Source organism: Nycticebus coucang, chromosome 12 (genome assembly GCF_027406575.1).
Source record: "Nycticebus coucang isolate mNycCou1 chromosome 12, mNycCou1.pri, whole genome shotgun sequence".
Lineage (NCBI taxonomy): Eukaryota > Metazoa > Chordata > Mammalia > Primates > Lorisidae > Nycticebus > Nycticebus coucang.
Window position 1 is genome coordinate 18,289,193 of NC_069791.1, and position 14,802 is coordinate 18,303,994.

The 14,802-nt window shown below is 50.6% G+C and overlaps 1 long non-coding RNA gene across 1 annotated transcript; it reads right to left on the reverse strand.

Annotated features, from left to right (window-relative positions):
- Nucleotides 1–9,490: 9,490 nt before the first annotated feature.
- On the reverse strand, nt 9,491–14,606 carry LOC128561528 (uncharacterized). The gene is made up of 4 exons (XR_008373274.1): nt 13,075–14,606; nt 10,738–12,754; nt 10,047–10,387; nt 9,491–9,830 (listed from the first exon to the last, which is right to left on the reverse strand). It is a non-coding gene; the product is annotated as an uncharacterized LOC128561528 (long non-coding RNA).
- Nucleotides 14,607–14,802: the final 196 nt, after the last annotated feature.

Sequence of the window (14,802 nt, forward strand, 5' to 3'; positions counted from 1 at the left end):
GCCGCCGGCACAGCGCCCTCGCCGGCCGGAGGCCGCCCGCGCCCAGCCGCAGGCCGCGCCCCGCTGTGCGACGCTGCTCGGCTGGGGCTCGCTCGCCGACGGGTCCCGGGGTGCATCCCCACACCCGCGTGGCAGGACCAAGCTGGGCCTTGGCGGGCCCGGGACCTTTATACAAGCCAGCGGCGGTGATTACTTTTTAAATTTTATCTCTGTACAAGATGCACCTTCTCGTTTTGGATTTAAGATTCTAATTTCTCGTTAAAATACATAAAAATGAAAAAATCCAATAAGTACACAGTGAAAATAATTCCTTCCACTTGTGCCTCTATCAGCTAGGTTCCCTTTGCCCACATCTCAGAAGATTCCACCTCACACTAAAGTTTGAGGACCCTCGTGACCATCACCGAATATCTTATGCTCACCTGCAAAGCCCCTTACCTTTTATTGTCACCAGCCTCATCCCCCCAAGTCCCTATCAGACATCACCCCATTCTTAAGTAGAGATGTGCAGGAGTACACTCAGCCCACGGTCGCCCAGCTTCCTGCCCAAAGGGAAAAAAGCTGGGCTCATGAGGTGGCCTGCCACACACCTGCACAAAATATGTCCCTAATACTTCTTGCAATAGTTACCTTTTGTTGCTGTAACAAATTACCGCAATCCGGTCACTTAAAACAACACTTTCATTATTTTACAGTTCTGTAGGTCAGGAGTCCAAATAGGGTCTCACTGGGCTAAAAATCAAGGGACATCAGGGCTGCCCTGCTCCTAGAGGCTCTAGGGAACATCTGTTTCCTTACCTTTTCTATCTTCTAGAGAGAGGCCACCCACAGACCTTGACTTGTGGCTTTCTGCCCCCTCTTTTCCCCCTCTTGTGGCTTTCTGCCCCCTATGATTGAGGACCAGAAAATCCAAGATAATCATCTCAAGATTCTTTTTTTTTTGTAGAGACAGAGTCTCACCTTATCGCCCTGGGTAGAGTGCCGTAGCATCACACAGCTCACAGCAACCTCCAACTCCTTGGGCTTAGGCGATTCTCTTGCCTCAGCCTCCCAAGTAGCTGGGACTACAGGCGCCCGCCACAACGCCCGGCTATTTTTTTGTTGCAGTTTGACCGGGGCTGGGTTTGAACCCGCCACCCTTGGCATATGGGGCCGGCACCCTACCCACTGAGCCACAGGCGCCACCCCACCTCAAGATTCTTGACTTCATGACATCAGCAAAATCTCTTTGCCATGCAAAGTGACACAGGTCCTGTGGGATTAATTGGGAAGTGGCTGTCTTCAGAGGCATTATTCTGTGTGCCACACCCTTGTGGAACATAAACTTCATGAACAGCAGGGATGGTGCCAGTTTTGTTCACACCAACACCTAAAACCCCTTAATAATCACCCGATGAATAGGTGAGTGTGACTGAATGAAGCTAAGACTGAAATAACAACAAAGGGCATTATACACAAGGAATCTGGGCAGAGTGTGACTAGTGGCCTAAGCAAGGCATGTAAACCAGTATAAACCACATTTGCTTCACTTCAGAATAATCTTGGGAACTTCTTTAAAAATAAAATAAATCAAATTCTACCCCTGCGTATTAAATTTTGAATTTTGTAGTATGTGTGTGTGTGTGTATACACATATATGTATATACTCCCCCACCACCACCCTGAGACAGGGTCTTGCTCTGTTGCCCAGGTTGGAGTACAGTGGCATGATCATAGCTTTCTGCAACCTCAAACTCCTGGGCTCATGCCTGGCTAACTTTTTAATTTTTTGTGAAGATGTATTGCTATATCACCCAGGCTGGTCTCAAACTCCTGGGCCCAAGCAATCCTAGGATTACAGGTGTAAGCCACAGCACCAGTCCTGGAATATGTATGTATTTATTTATTTAGAGACAGTCTCACCCGGTTGCCCCAGGCTAGCTCAGAGCAACCTCAAACTTCTGGATACAAGCAATTCTCCTGCCTCAGCCTCCCTAGTAGCTCAGACTGCAGGGCCCCAACAAAAGGCCAGGCTAATTTTTCTATTTGTGGTAGAGATGGAGTCTTGCTCTTGCTCAGGCTGGTCTCAAACTCCTGAGCTCAAGGGATCCTCCTGCCCCAGCCTCCCAGAGTGCTAGGATTACAGGCCTGAGGCACCTCACCCTGCCAGAAGTATATCCTTTAATGAGAAGTGATCCTGATGCTAGGAGATCAGCATTCGGCCCTGCCTTAGAAGCTGAGGTGGGAAGTAAGCACTGGCCCTGCAGAGGAGGGAGCAAGCTCCATGGTCCAGAGTGTGCTGCCATGGCAGCTTCAGAGCAACATCCCAGGCCATGGGGACAGCATATGACAGTACATGTGACAGCTCAGAGGGGAAAAATAACATGGCAAGTTTGGGCGACCGTAAGTAGTATGTGGCTGGACTATCAGGTTTGAGGGTGGAGCGGTAGATTTGAGAAAAGAATGATTCTGAACATAAAGCCCTTTCAGGGTCTGCTAAAAAGGCTTTCCTCCTCCCCCTGGAGTCAGGGGTGGGAAGTAGCAGTTCTGAGTTTTACAAGTATGACGAGAGTAATGAGGGAGTGAGCTGCCCCGAGAGAGTAAAAGCAGACGGATGAGCTGGACAAGGACTTCCCCTCCTGGTGCTTTAGTTACCAAGTAGAGGCCCCTGTAACACCCGCTTCACCATGTCCTGCTCAGGGGTCGGTGTTTAGAAGAGTGGCAGAATGTTGGAGGTACTCAGTAAATGTCAGGAAACTCATTAGCAGCAGCAGACAGCTGCCAAGCAACAGATTTCGGGACCTCAGAGCTGCTTCAGACAGAGGCAGAGAGAATAGAAAAGAGTGAATTGGTTCAAGAGTTACTTAAACTATTTGAACCTAAAAGGTCAGGGAGGAATTCATTAGCTGGGCAGACACAAAGGAGGACAGCAAACATATTATGAGTGGATACATCAGGAGTATTGGACAACAGTGAGCAACTTCGTCCTGGACGGTGAGATTGTGCAAGGAAATAACGAGAAATAATTACGTAACAGTGGCCTGGGCCCAGGTTGTACAAGAAGGTTAAGGCCAGCCTGAGACTTCCTTAATTGTGGAAGCAATAAGGAACTACTGAAGGGCTCAGATGGGGTCAGAGGTACAGCTTCGCCATTTGCTACTCTGACCCTGGGCAAGTGCCTCTAATTCAGAGCTACCCAATTGAACTTTCTGTCCTGAAGGAAATATCCCTGTCTGCGCTTGCCACAGTGGTGATTCTGAGTCACGTGTGGTTATTGAATACTTGATATGTGGCTAATGTGACTGTGGAACTTAATTTTAAATTATACTTAATTTTTGTGTGTGTTTGTTTTTTTTGGCCGGGGCTGGGTTTGAACCCGCCACCTCCGGCATATGGGGCTGGCGCCCTACCCCTTTGAGCCACAGGCACCGCCCCAAATTATACTTAATTTTAATTAATTTTAACTTAATTAATTTTAACTTAAACAGTTGTACATGGCTAGTGGCTACCCTGTTAGCAGGAAAGTGCTCAGCACAGAAGTTCCACGGATTGTTGTTATTGTTATCACTGAACGGGGTAGCAGGTCATAAGCCAGGTCTTGGGAAGATAGGGTAGACCAGTCATTTTCAACCTGTGTGCCTGGAGAGGATCTTAGGTGTGCTGTGAAAAATTTTGAAGTATCATTAATTAAATTATTTTTGAAAGAAGTTCAAAGCACAATAAGTACATTTTTTTGGAAATTATTGTTGGGAATTCACTGAGGGTACAAAGAACCAGGTTGCACTGATTATCTTTGTTAGGTAACGTCCCTCTTATAATTGTGTCCCGCCCCCAAAAGGTGTGTCATGCACGTAACCCACCACCCCCTCCCTTCTCCCCGCTCTTTGCTCTCCCTTTTCCCACCCTCCATATTTATTTTTTACTCTTTTTTTTTGAGACACTCTTTTTTTTTGAGACATAGTCTTAAGCTATCACCCTGGGTAGAGTGCCGTGGAGTCACAACTCATAGCAACTTCAAACTCATGGGCTTAAGCGATTCTCTTGCTCAGCCTCCCAAGTAGCTGGGACTACAGGTGCCTGCCACAACTTCTGGCTATTTTTTGTCGTTGTTGCAGTTGTCATTGTTGTTTTAGCTGGCCTGGGCTGGGTTTGAACCCTCCAGCCTCGTCGGTGTATGTGGCTAGTGCCCACCGCACTATGGTCACCACCTGTTCTTTTCTTTTCTTTTTTTTTTTTCCTTTTTCTTTGAGACACAGTCTCACTTTGTTGCCCTGGGTAGAGTGCCATGGCGTCATAGCTCATAGCAACCTCAAACTCTTGGGCTCAAGTGATTCTCTTGCCTCAGCCTTCTAAGTAGCTGGAACTAAAGGCACCCACTTTTTACTCTTTTTCTTTTTTTTGATCAACCTAATTTAAGTGTGCATGGAAGTTCAAGTCTCATGGTGCCACTGTGCCGTGAGAGAAAAAAAGGTTGAAAATACTGCATTAGATTGTAATCTCCAGGTTAGATTTGATGGGGAAATAAAATTGTAGAGGACAAAGCTTCACAAGGTTATTTCAGTGGTAAGGTGGAGATAATTAAGATCTTATCTGGAGAAAGGTCATGAAAAAGGGAAAGAACGAAAGGCCGGTGGAGCTGCAAAGCTCACCAGTGTGCTCCACCCATGCACATCTTCCCACAGAAGCTTCCTTTCCACGGTATCCTCAGCACACTCCCATCCCAAGCCAGGACAGACACCACTGACACCCCTACAAGACAGACAGCACTCCCCCTGCCCATGCACAGACCATTAGTGTTCACCAATACCTGTGGTCTTTTCTTCTGAGCACATGATCTCCTGAATTTGAACTACACTTCCCAGCTTCCTTGCAACTAAACTGATGCCATGGGTTTGAGTCTTGAGCAAAGGAGCAAAAAGCAGAAGCAACGCGAGCCACTTCCAGGCTGGACTCATAGAAGTCTTTCATACATCCTGCATTCCTTCCTCCCATGCTGTGATGATTTGAGACGGCATATGTTGAGGACAGCTGCACTGCATGGTAGGAAGAGCCTGAGAGCCTCAAGTGAATGAATGGGCCCAGAGCCACCCTCAGACCCTCTTTGGACTGTAACGTGAGTGAGAAAAATACCTCTATTCTCAACCAGCTAACAGTAGACCTCCCATTTGATCCTGCAATCCCATTACTAGGTATCTACCCCCAAGAACAAAGATCATTTCCCCACAAGGACGTTTGCACTAGAATGTTTATCGCAGCTCAATTCACAATTGCCAAGATGGGGAAGCAACACAAGTGCCCATCAACCCATGAATGGATTAATAAACTGTGGTATATGTATACCATGGAATACTATTCAGCCATAAAAAGATGAAGACTTTCCATTTTTTGTATTTACCTGGATGGAGTTTAAGAACATTCTACTTAGTAAAGTATAACAGAAATGGAAAGCAAACATCCAATGTACTCAATATGAATATGAAACTGGTAGATCAACAACTACGCGTCCACACAAGAGAAAAACACAATTAGATTCAAATTGGGGAAGGGGGATTGGTGTGTTCCCACCTAATGGGCACAACATAAGTGTATATGGGACACCTCCTGGATGAAGGGCTCAACTACAACTTGGACTTTACCTAACAAATAGAAACAATGTAACCTAATTACCCTCATGTTAACCTGAAATTAAAAAAAAAAATGCCTCTGTTGTGCCTCCCTTTGCAGTCTCTTTTGAACCGGACACTGTCAATATTAAGACAGACTGCTAACTCCCATATGTACACCTCCTGCCTCCTCAGAAATTGTTTTCTTGTTCCCCCCAAAGAGCACATTCCAGACATACATCTTCTGCCATGCGATGTCAAGGGCACACCCACTGAGCTATCTTTCAGTCTATCAAGCTTATTGGACTTGCAAGGGCCTCCCATCTCTTCTCTTTAATCTCCATGCAGAGGCACCTCTGATGTCCCTGGGGCACATTCTTGTTTACCGTGGCTTTAGGTCATCCCTGAGTCCTCCCTTTCCTTCACTCCCCAGGACCAACTCATTAAAAGTTAAAGTTGGACCTATCCTGTCCTCTCTCTCCAGCCCCATTGTCACCACTTACTCATCTGGAACAGTCTCCTAACTGGTCCTCCTCCGTTCATTCTTCCCCCTCCAATCTACTCCCCACCCAGCGGCTGGAATGAACTTTAAAAAATAACAACTTGGCTTGGTGCCTGTGGCTCAAGTGGCTAAGGCGCCAGCCACATACACCAGAGTTGGAGGATTCGAATCCAGCCCGGGCCTGCCAAACAACAATGATGGCTGCAACCAAAAAATAGCCGGGCGTTATGGCAGGTGCCTGTACTCCCAGCTACTTGGGAGGCAGAGGCAGGAGAATCGCTTGAACCCAGGAGTTGGAGGTTGCTGTGAGCTGTGACGCCACAGCACTCAACCTAGGGCAACAGCTTGAGGCTCTGTCTCAAAAAAAAAAATAATAACTTGAACATAGTACTCCCCTGCTTCAGCCCTTCCAATGGCTTCCCACAGCTCTCAGGGGGAGTTGATCAGGGTCTTGGCAGCTCTAACCAGCCTTGCTCACCTGTGCCTAGTATGCCGAGGTTCCTGGACCTTTTTTCTGTTTTTCTGGAACCCACCATGCTTGTTCCTGACCCAGAGTCTTGGTGCTTTGTGCCTGGAAAGCTCTTCTCTGAGGGCTCACAAGATTAATCCTTCATCATCCAAGTCTCAGATGAAATGCTACCTCCTCAGAGGATCCCTCTCTCTGTTTTCCTTCCTCCACAGTACTTACCACTATGTGAAATTGTTTTATGTATTATGCCTTTCACCTCCACCCCTGCCATCGCCATTGGAATATAACCTCCAGGACAGCAGGGGCTTCTCGCTTAGGAAAACTGACTTGTCCCAATTTGCCTGGGTCTCCTCCATTTTTTTTTAGACAGAGCCTCACTCTTTCACCCTGGGTTGAGTGCTGTAGCATCATAGTTCACAGCAACCTCAAACCCTTAGGCTCAAGCAATCCTCTTGCCTCAGCCTCCTGTATAGCTGGGACTACAGGTCCCTGCCACCACACCTGGTTAGTTTTTTCTGTTTTTAGTAGAGATGGGTTTCTTTTTTTCTTTTTTTTGAGATAGTCTCAGTATATCACCCTCAGTAGAGTGCTGTGGCATCACAGCTCACAGCAACCTCAAACTCTTGGGCTCATGTGATTCTCTTGCCTCAGCCTCCCAAGTAGCTGGGACTACAGGCACCTGCCACAATGCCTGGCTATTTTTCTGTTGTAGTTGTCATTGTTGGTTAGCAGGCCCTGGCCAAGTTTGAACCTGCCAGTCCCAGTGCATGTGGCTAATGCCCTAACCACTGAGCTACAGATGCCGAACCTAGAGATGGGTTTTGCTGTCGCTCAGGCTGGTCTCAGACTCCTGAGTTCAGGCAACCCACCACCTTGGCCTCCCAAAGTGCTAGGGTTACAGGTGTGAACCACTGCACCCACCCAGACTCTTCCATTTTACCACTAAAAGTTCCATGTCCCGAGAAACCCCTCAATCTGGGGTGAACCGTGATGGTTAGTCACTCTAACAGGAGTGATGGACTCCTGTATTCCTAAGACCTAGCATAATGCCCAGGGCCTGGGGTAGGAACTCAATAAATACTAGCAATAAAGAAAGGTTGAAAGTCCACAGAGTTTTTGATTCTGGCTCTAGGGGGCAGCCTTCCCCAGCCTTGTGCCTTTGGACTCAGCTTTTCAAGCTGGGCTATTACCTTGTATGATGAATTTAGGTGGTAAATTCCCACAAGATTTCCCCAAAACCTTACCTAGTCCTCATGACCCCCTGCCCTTGTGGAATTCAAGGCTGAGGACTCTGGCTATGGCAGCCCAAGACTGTGCTTGACACAGAGATGGATTCCTTCCCCCCCACCCCCATCCAGGGCCCCCTCCTGCAGTTCCATCTTCCTCCTGAGGTCAGGCATGTAGACCACAGAGTAGAAAGGGCCATCCTACAGGCTGGCTGCGAGGAGGAGCTGGTCCCATCAGGGTGCATTCTAGCTTCAGAGGTTATAGGAAGGACACAGATGCAGGGGTACCTTGGTGCCAGAAAGCTGTTCCCCAGGGCTGGGGCTGCCTTCTGCTCCTACAAGGGGCTTTCCTCACTTCTCAGGGCTAGAATGAAACTGCTCAGAGTCCAGCTTCTTGCTGAGACCCCACTTCCTCTGCCTGCCCACTGACAACCTAGTGGTCCTTGCAGAGGGTAGGAGGGTGAATGAGAAGATCCTAAGCGGAAGTAGCAGGTCTTTGAGGTCATGAGCTAAAAGAGCATCAGACACACAGAAGTAGCTGTGGTGGGGGATGACACAGCTGCAGCAGCCTTGGGAGAGCAGCACTGTAGGAGCCAGGGCATAGGCCTGCTCCTCCTTTCTGGTGTCCTCTGGCGATGCCCACTTCCAGACCTAAACCCTCCCCACAGGTACCTGCTCCATTCTTCCCTAGTTCCCTGAAGGAGTTGTTGGATAGGGGGTGGGAGTGGGGGGGCAGGTAAGCCTGCAGTTCATCTCAACAGGGACTTGAGCCTGGCGGCAAATGGGGGTGATTCACTTGGGTGACTCTTGGAAGCTGTAAGGGGATAAAGAAAGGCAGGTTTGCACCTGTGAGGAGTGAGAGACTAAAAAGGCGTAAGGGCAGGAGCAGAGGTCATTAACTGTTCCCCAAGGGCAAAGCCTGGCACTGGGGTTAATCCATATTTGCCCTTTAGATTTGGGGATAAGGTTTGTTGAATGACAGTCTCCATGGTTCCTTCATCAAGGCATGTGGGTTCTCCTCTAGTCCAGCTGCATGGGCACTGGAGAAGTAAAGGACTGGAGGTAAAGCTGTTGCCTGTGCTTAGCCCAGAGCGTGAGAGACCCAAGCGTGGCACCCTAGGGAGGCTCCAGGGACCACACCTGATTGTACCTCCTGGAGGGAGAAGGCATGGGATGGATGCACTGAGGCAGTGTGAGGAAGGGCATTTGGGCAAGAAAGAACTGGGTGGACAGGCCCCAGGAGGAAAGGAAGATCTGGGGGAGCTATGAGGGAGCTGAGGATCCACAGCAGGAGAGCAGGGAAACTCATTTACTAATTTAACACAGGGAATCTCTCCCGAGGGCCTTCTATGTACAGGCATTGGCTATGCAAGGTGCGTAACCTTGAGCAAAGCAGAGCTGCTTCCTGCTCTCTGACAGTCTACATTCGCTGGGAGGAGGAATCTTGAAATAGTTAGCAATTCTTTTTTTTTTTTTTTTATAGAGACAGAGTCTCACTATACCGCCCTCGGGTAGAGTGCCGTGGCATCACACGGCTCACAGCAACCTCTAACTCTTGGGCTTATGCGATTCTCTTGCCTCAGCCTCCCGAGCAGCTGGCACTACAGGCGCGCGCCACAACGCCCGGCTATTTTTTTGTTGCAGTTTGGCCGGGCTGGGTTTGAACCCGCCACCCTCGGCATATGGGGCCGGTGCCCTACTCACTGAGCCACAGGCGCCACCCCTAGTTATGTAATTCTTTACTCCAGACTAGTGCCAGGCATGTGGTAAGGAAATGGGGCCCAGGTTGGGGCAGATCAGGCGAGCAGTGGCCACTCCACCAGCTTGTGGCACCCTCAGCTGAGGCCTGGGCAGAGCTGGAGCAGTTGGGGAAGGTTAAATGAAGATTCAGGCCAGCTGTGCAGTGTGCAGCTCACTGACCGGGGGGGCTGAAGCTGAAAGCTAGGAAGGACTTCCTGTGTCCCTGGATGCCTCTCCATTCCAGAGGCAAAGGCCAACTGGGTGGTCCGTGTCCACTCCTTCAGGCTTCTGCAGCCTCCTTTGCCAACTCTCTGAAACCAGAGAGCAAAGTACAGGGTTTGAGTCCTGAAGGGAGGCCAAGGGCCCAGGATGAGTTGGAGGATGGGAATGCTGAGACAAGGTTTGGGGAATGTTAGGAAGAGAAAAGTGGGGAGCAATGGCAGGTAGGTAGCATGTGGGGGTGGTCAGCCCCAGGACAGGGGTACAGGAGTGAAGGGGGAAGTGAGTCTGAGGGGAAATGGCCACACCTGGAATGGAGCAGTCATTTCAGCACACTGATCACTCGAGGTCAGATCACTATTGGGACACATAGGAGACACACACATACTCTTTCTCCTTGCGAGGCAGAAGCCAGGAGAGAGAGCAGTATTCATTTCTGCAGGTCCACAGAACACCAAACTTGCCTGGGAGGAAGGCTGGCTCCTCTCCCTTCAGGGCACCTCCAGACCTGCCCTTCTTCTTCCCGGATTTCTTGGCTTCTCCCACTCTCCCCCGAAGCTCCAGCACCACCACCGCCACTGCAGGTCCATTCAGGGCTTCCTTGCCCCTCTCATGCACAGGTGGATGGAGCACCGTCAGAAGACTGTATCTACAGGGAGTGTGGGGTCCTTGCTGTCTCCTCTGCAAGCACCCTGCTGGGCCCAGCCCTGACTGTGAGTCCTGGCTTGCCCACCTCCCACCTAGAGAAGGCACCTCCTTCCTCTGCCTCCGTCACTGTCACTGGGGCTCATGAGTGACCGGCTGTGACCTGTTAGTCCTAGGAAGGTTTGGCTCAGTGCCCATCAATGTTCCATCTCCCTGCCTCTGCCTCCCACCCCAGGAATGGGCAGGGGAGGAGATGGGGGAACTGAACTGGAACTATCCTTGCAGGAAGGAGCTTGGGCAGGAGTCAGAGGGCCTTAAACCATGCAGGGCAGGAGAGAGAACAGATGAGGATACCTGGGCTCTCTTCTCAATCTTTCTCCACTGTTGACCTCCCATGGCCAATGTCAATTTGTAGAGTGCTGGCAGAGAACTGGCTGCAGACCAAGGTCCCAGTACAGCTTTTACATCTATTGCTTTATTTCAGAGTTGGTCTCCAAACTGGCCCTTTTCTACAGACCTACAGGAGGCCTATTAGTGAAAACTCCCTCTACCCTTTCATTCCCCATCCCAACAATGACCCTCAAAGGACATGACTTAGGCTTTGCAGAGTAGGACAGAGAAACAAGTAGGAGACAAGGAAATGGCAAAGAGGGAGGGAGATGAAATGGAAGGCCTTAAAAATGAACTGGCAGACTAGCTCTACTTCTAGTTGAGCTGTCCTGGTATAGGCCCATAGCAGGCACCAGCTGCCTTCCCATGGTTCCTGCTCATTTCATTTCCACCCATACCCTATAAGCACCCACTTTATGCCAGACACTGGGCTGGGTAGGGAGAGCCAATCAGATTAGTGTGTTAGGGAGATCAAAGATAATTCTCCAATTTACAGTAGAGTTCTTGGCACCTACAGCAAACATTGTTGAATGAATTAAAGATTTTTTAAAGATTCATGTGGCATTGCACAGAAGGACTGAGCAAGGCAAGGCTGAGAGCAGCAATCAGGGCAAGGGCAGTGGTATAAAAAGTGGTTAAGAATATGGACTCTGCAATTGGACTGCCTGGATCTGGCACTTACTAGCTGTATGACCTTGGGCAAGTTACTTCATCTCTCTGTGCCTCAATCTCCTGACTGGCAGTAGGAATTGTTCTCAGGATAAAAGGTATCTAAAAACCAAGTAATATAGAATTCTGCACATAGTAAGTGCTGGAAGAGACCACCCTGGGGCTAGAGCAGTTGCAGAGAGAATGGCGCAAACAGGTCAGATACAAAAGATGTTTCATTGTTGGACTATACCAGAGGCAGTGTTTGATTGGATATGGGAGAAGGAGGGACCTAGGCTATCAGGTTCATTGCTTAGGCAGGAGCTTCCAGAGGCAAGGTGGAAGGAGGGGGTTTTTGACACACAGAATATGAGGCTCCCGTGGACATCCGGGAAGGTATAGGCTGACCATGTGAACTCAGCAAAGAGGCCAAGGTGGGAGAAACACAGCCCAGAGTCGAAGCCTAATTCAAGAAGCCCTCCTCTCCCAGCCCACTCTCCTTGACTATTCTGTGGGAGCCTCTGCCACTGCCTGAAGTGAATGGGGAACAGTTTGCCGTCAGGAGCTGATTATCTGGGCAGACTGTGTCAAGGGGGCCCACTGCTCAGCTTCCCTTGTCTACCCATTCCACCCCTACCCCCCACCCCTGGGCCAGTGTACCCAGGTGTGAGGAAATGACCTTGAGTGAGGGCTTTTCCCCCTTTGTAGGAGCTGTCAGAGTGTTCAAGAGGCAGGACTGCAGAATGATAAAGCGCACAGAATCGCAATCACCTGGGTGGAATCACTGCTCCACCACTTCCTAGTGGCAGGACCTCGGACAAGTCATTTAACGTCTTTGTATCTCGGCTTCTTCATCTGTAAAATGGCATAACTATAATAACAACTTTGTCTCATAAGGTAGTTGTGACAATTAAATCAGTGTTTATAAAATTCAAGAACAGGGACTGGTGCATGTGAACTATTGTTATTATTTATCTGTCCCAACACACCTGCCTGGCATCTAGTGACAGTCATAGGAGGGTGGAGGCTACACCCGGACGTGGCATGAGTGTCCCCAAGATGACTAACCATCTGGCCTGAATGTCTTCCTCAGACACACTCCCAGTCCTTTGCCCCCTCCAGGCCTCAGTCTCTATCAATTATCTACTGAGCACAAACGCCAATGGCCGGTCCCCATCCAGAAATCCTGAGAGAAGGAAAACCTTCCTCATCACCTGCCTTGGCAGGAGGCTGGGGGCCTTGCCTGCTAGCAACAGAAACAGGACAGGGGTACACTGTGATCTCCTTGAGCTACTAGTGAACAGGTCATCATCACAGGCCATCTGCTCCGTCTCTGCAGAGAAGGGGAACAAGGAGACATGAAAAAAGAAAGGCAAGAGTAGTGTTGAGGGGGTACACAAATGGGGGAAAGTGGCTTTGGGATTTCCCTTTTTACCCATTTGAATGACTTGCTTTGGATCTTACCCCTCAGAGACCCCCGTCCCCTGGCCTCCTCTCCTAGGCAGTACAGTGTGTGTTAGAATGGCAGATGCATAAAGAACACGCTGTGTGGATGGGGCATAACCTGGACTCAAGCCCAGCTCCACCACGTCCTAGCTGTGTGACCTCAGCAAGTTACTTAGTACCTCTGAGCAGGAACAACACTAGCACTACCTCATAGCATCGTGGCAGGGGTTAAATACATGGAAAACACTTGAATGGTACCAGCCCATGACAAGTTTCTGTGGCCTTGCTGAAAGATAAGCAGGCATCCTGCCTCTCCGCATCTTTTCCACCTGCTAAAAGTAGGGGAAGTGGGAATAGGAAATAGGGGACCCCTTGCTGACTCCCACTGTCAGTCTCCGGAAACTCTCCTTCAAGAACTTCTAAGTCAAGCCACTAGCCCCAGCAACCTAAAACTCACTTAAACCCTCCCCCCGCCCCAACTCTTTTTCCTGTGCATGCCTGTGACTCCCAGCTTGTCATCCTTTCCTGCCAGTATCCAGGCCGTTCTTCCTTCTTCCAAATGACCAGAACTTGGGTGGATGGGTTTGTGTCACATTCATTCTCAGGCTCTCCTCTTGCCATGGAGGAGCGTTTAAAATGCCACCAGTGTTTAAGTGTAGACACAGCAGATGGCCTAAGATGTTTGTTCAAAACACAGATTTTCCATCTCATGCCAACAGGACTGAATCTGAATTTGGGGGGATGAAACGATTGTTAATAAAATGCAGAAATTTTCAAACTGAGATTTTTCAGGCCAGGCACGTTGGCTCATGCCTTTAATCGCAGGACTCTGGGAAGCCGAGGAGGGCGGATTGCTTAAACTCAGGAGTTCAAGACCAGCCTGAGCAAAAACCAAACAAATACAACCCGCCCCCCCCATACGAGAACCAAAACCCCCCGAGATTTTAACAAAATTACTCTCTCCCTGATGTCCTAAAAGAGGGAGTAGACGCTTGTTAGAGATGTTTCTCCCCAAGTCCGGGCAGGCTCAACAACAAATGGAAAAGGGAAGAGACGGGCAAAATGGGAACGAGCCCTAGAAAGCTGGGGGCGGGGCATGTGTCTCACTCCAAACCCTCATTGTAGTCCTGAGCAGTCATGGGACGCCACGGGAGTCGCCGGCCGGGGGCCACTGTCTCCCCGCCCTCTGGGAAGCAGGAGTGGGGCGGAGAGGGCAGCTCTGGGCCACCACTGAGGCCCACAGTGTGTGGGGGTCAGCGCTGAACTCGCAGCGTAGGACTCTGCCTCCGCCTGCCCGGCCGCCGGGGAGCGCGCGCGGTGCGCGACCTCCTAGAACCCGCTTTCCTCCTGGAAGCTCCGCCGCGACTCCTGCCCCGGTGCATTCCGGAGCGATCTCCTTCCTCTGTAGCCTCAGTTTCCTCACTCGCGCCCGGCCTGCGTGCTGGGGCGGAGGAGGGGGCGAGCATCCAGGAACGCAACAGTGGGAGGCTCCGCAGCGGGATTCCCCACGGGAAAGCCGTCCAATCCCTCCCCCCGCCCCGGGCTGGTGGAGACCCTGCAGAGAAACAAGAGGCAGGCGCCCCCGGCCGGGAAGAGGCCCCAGCCCGGATTTCCCTCCCGGGCGGGGCCGCAATGACTCACCCCTCTTCCCCCCTTCCCCGGTTTCCTTGTTTGCATTTCTCCTCCCGGCCACGTGGCGGCCGAGACTGCCACTCCGCGCCCCAGCCCCGACACCCGGGCCGCGGCGGGCCTTGCACACACCTCGGGGCCCCTCCTGCCCCCTAGGCCTTCTCTGAGCTCCCGCGGGTGCCAGATCAAAGTGCCTCGGGGTCGGAACTCCACCCCCAGCCGGTGCCCGCCCCCTTCCCCTGCAGTGAAGCTGGGCGCCTTCTCCCCGCCCCTTCAGCCGTCCCGGGGAGGAGAAGAGGGCGGGCA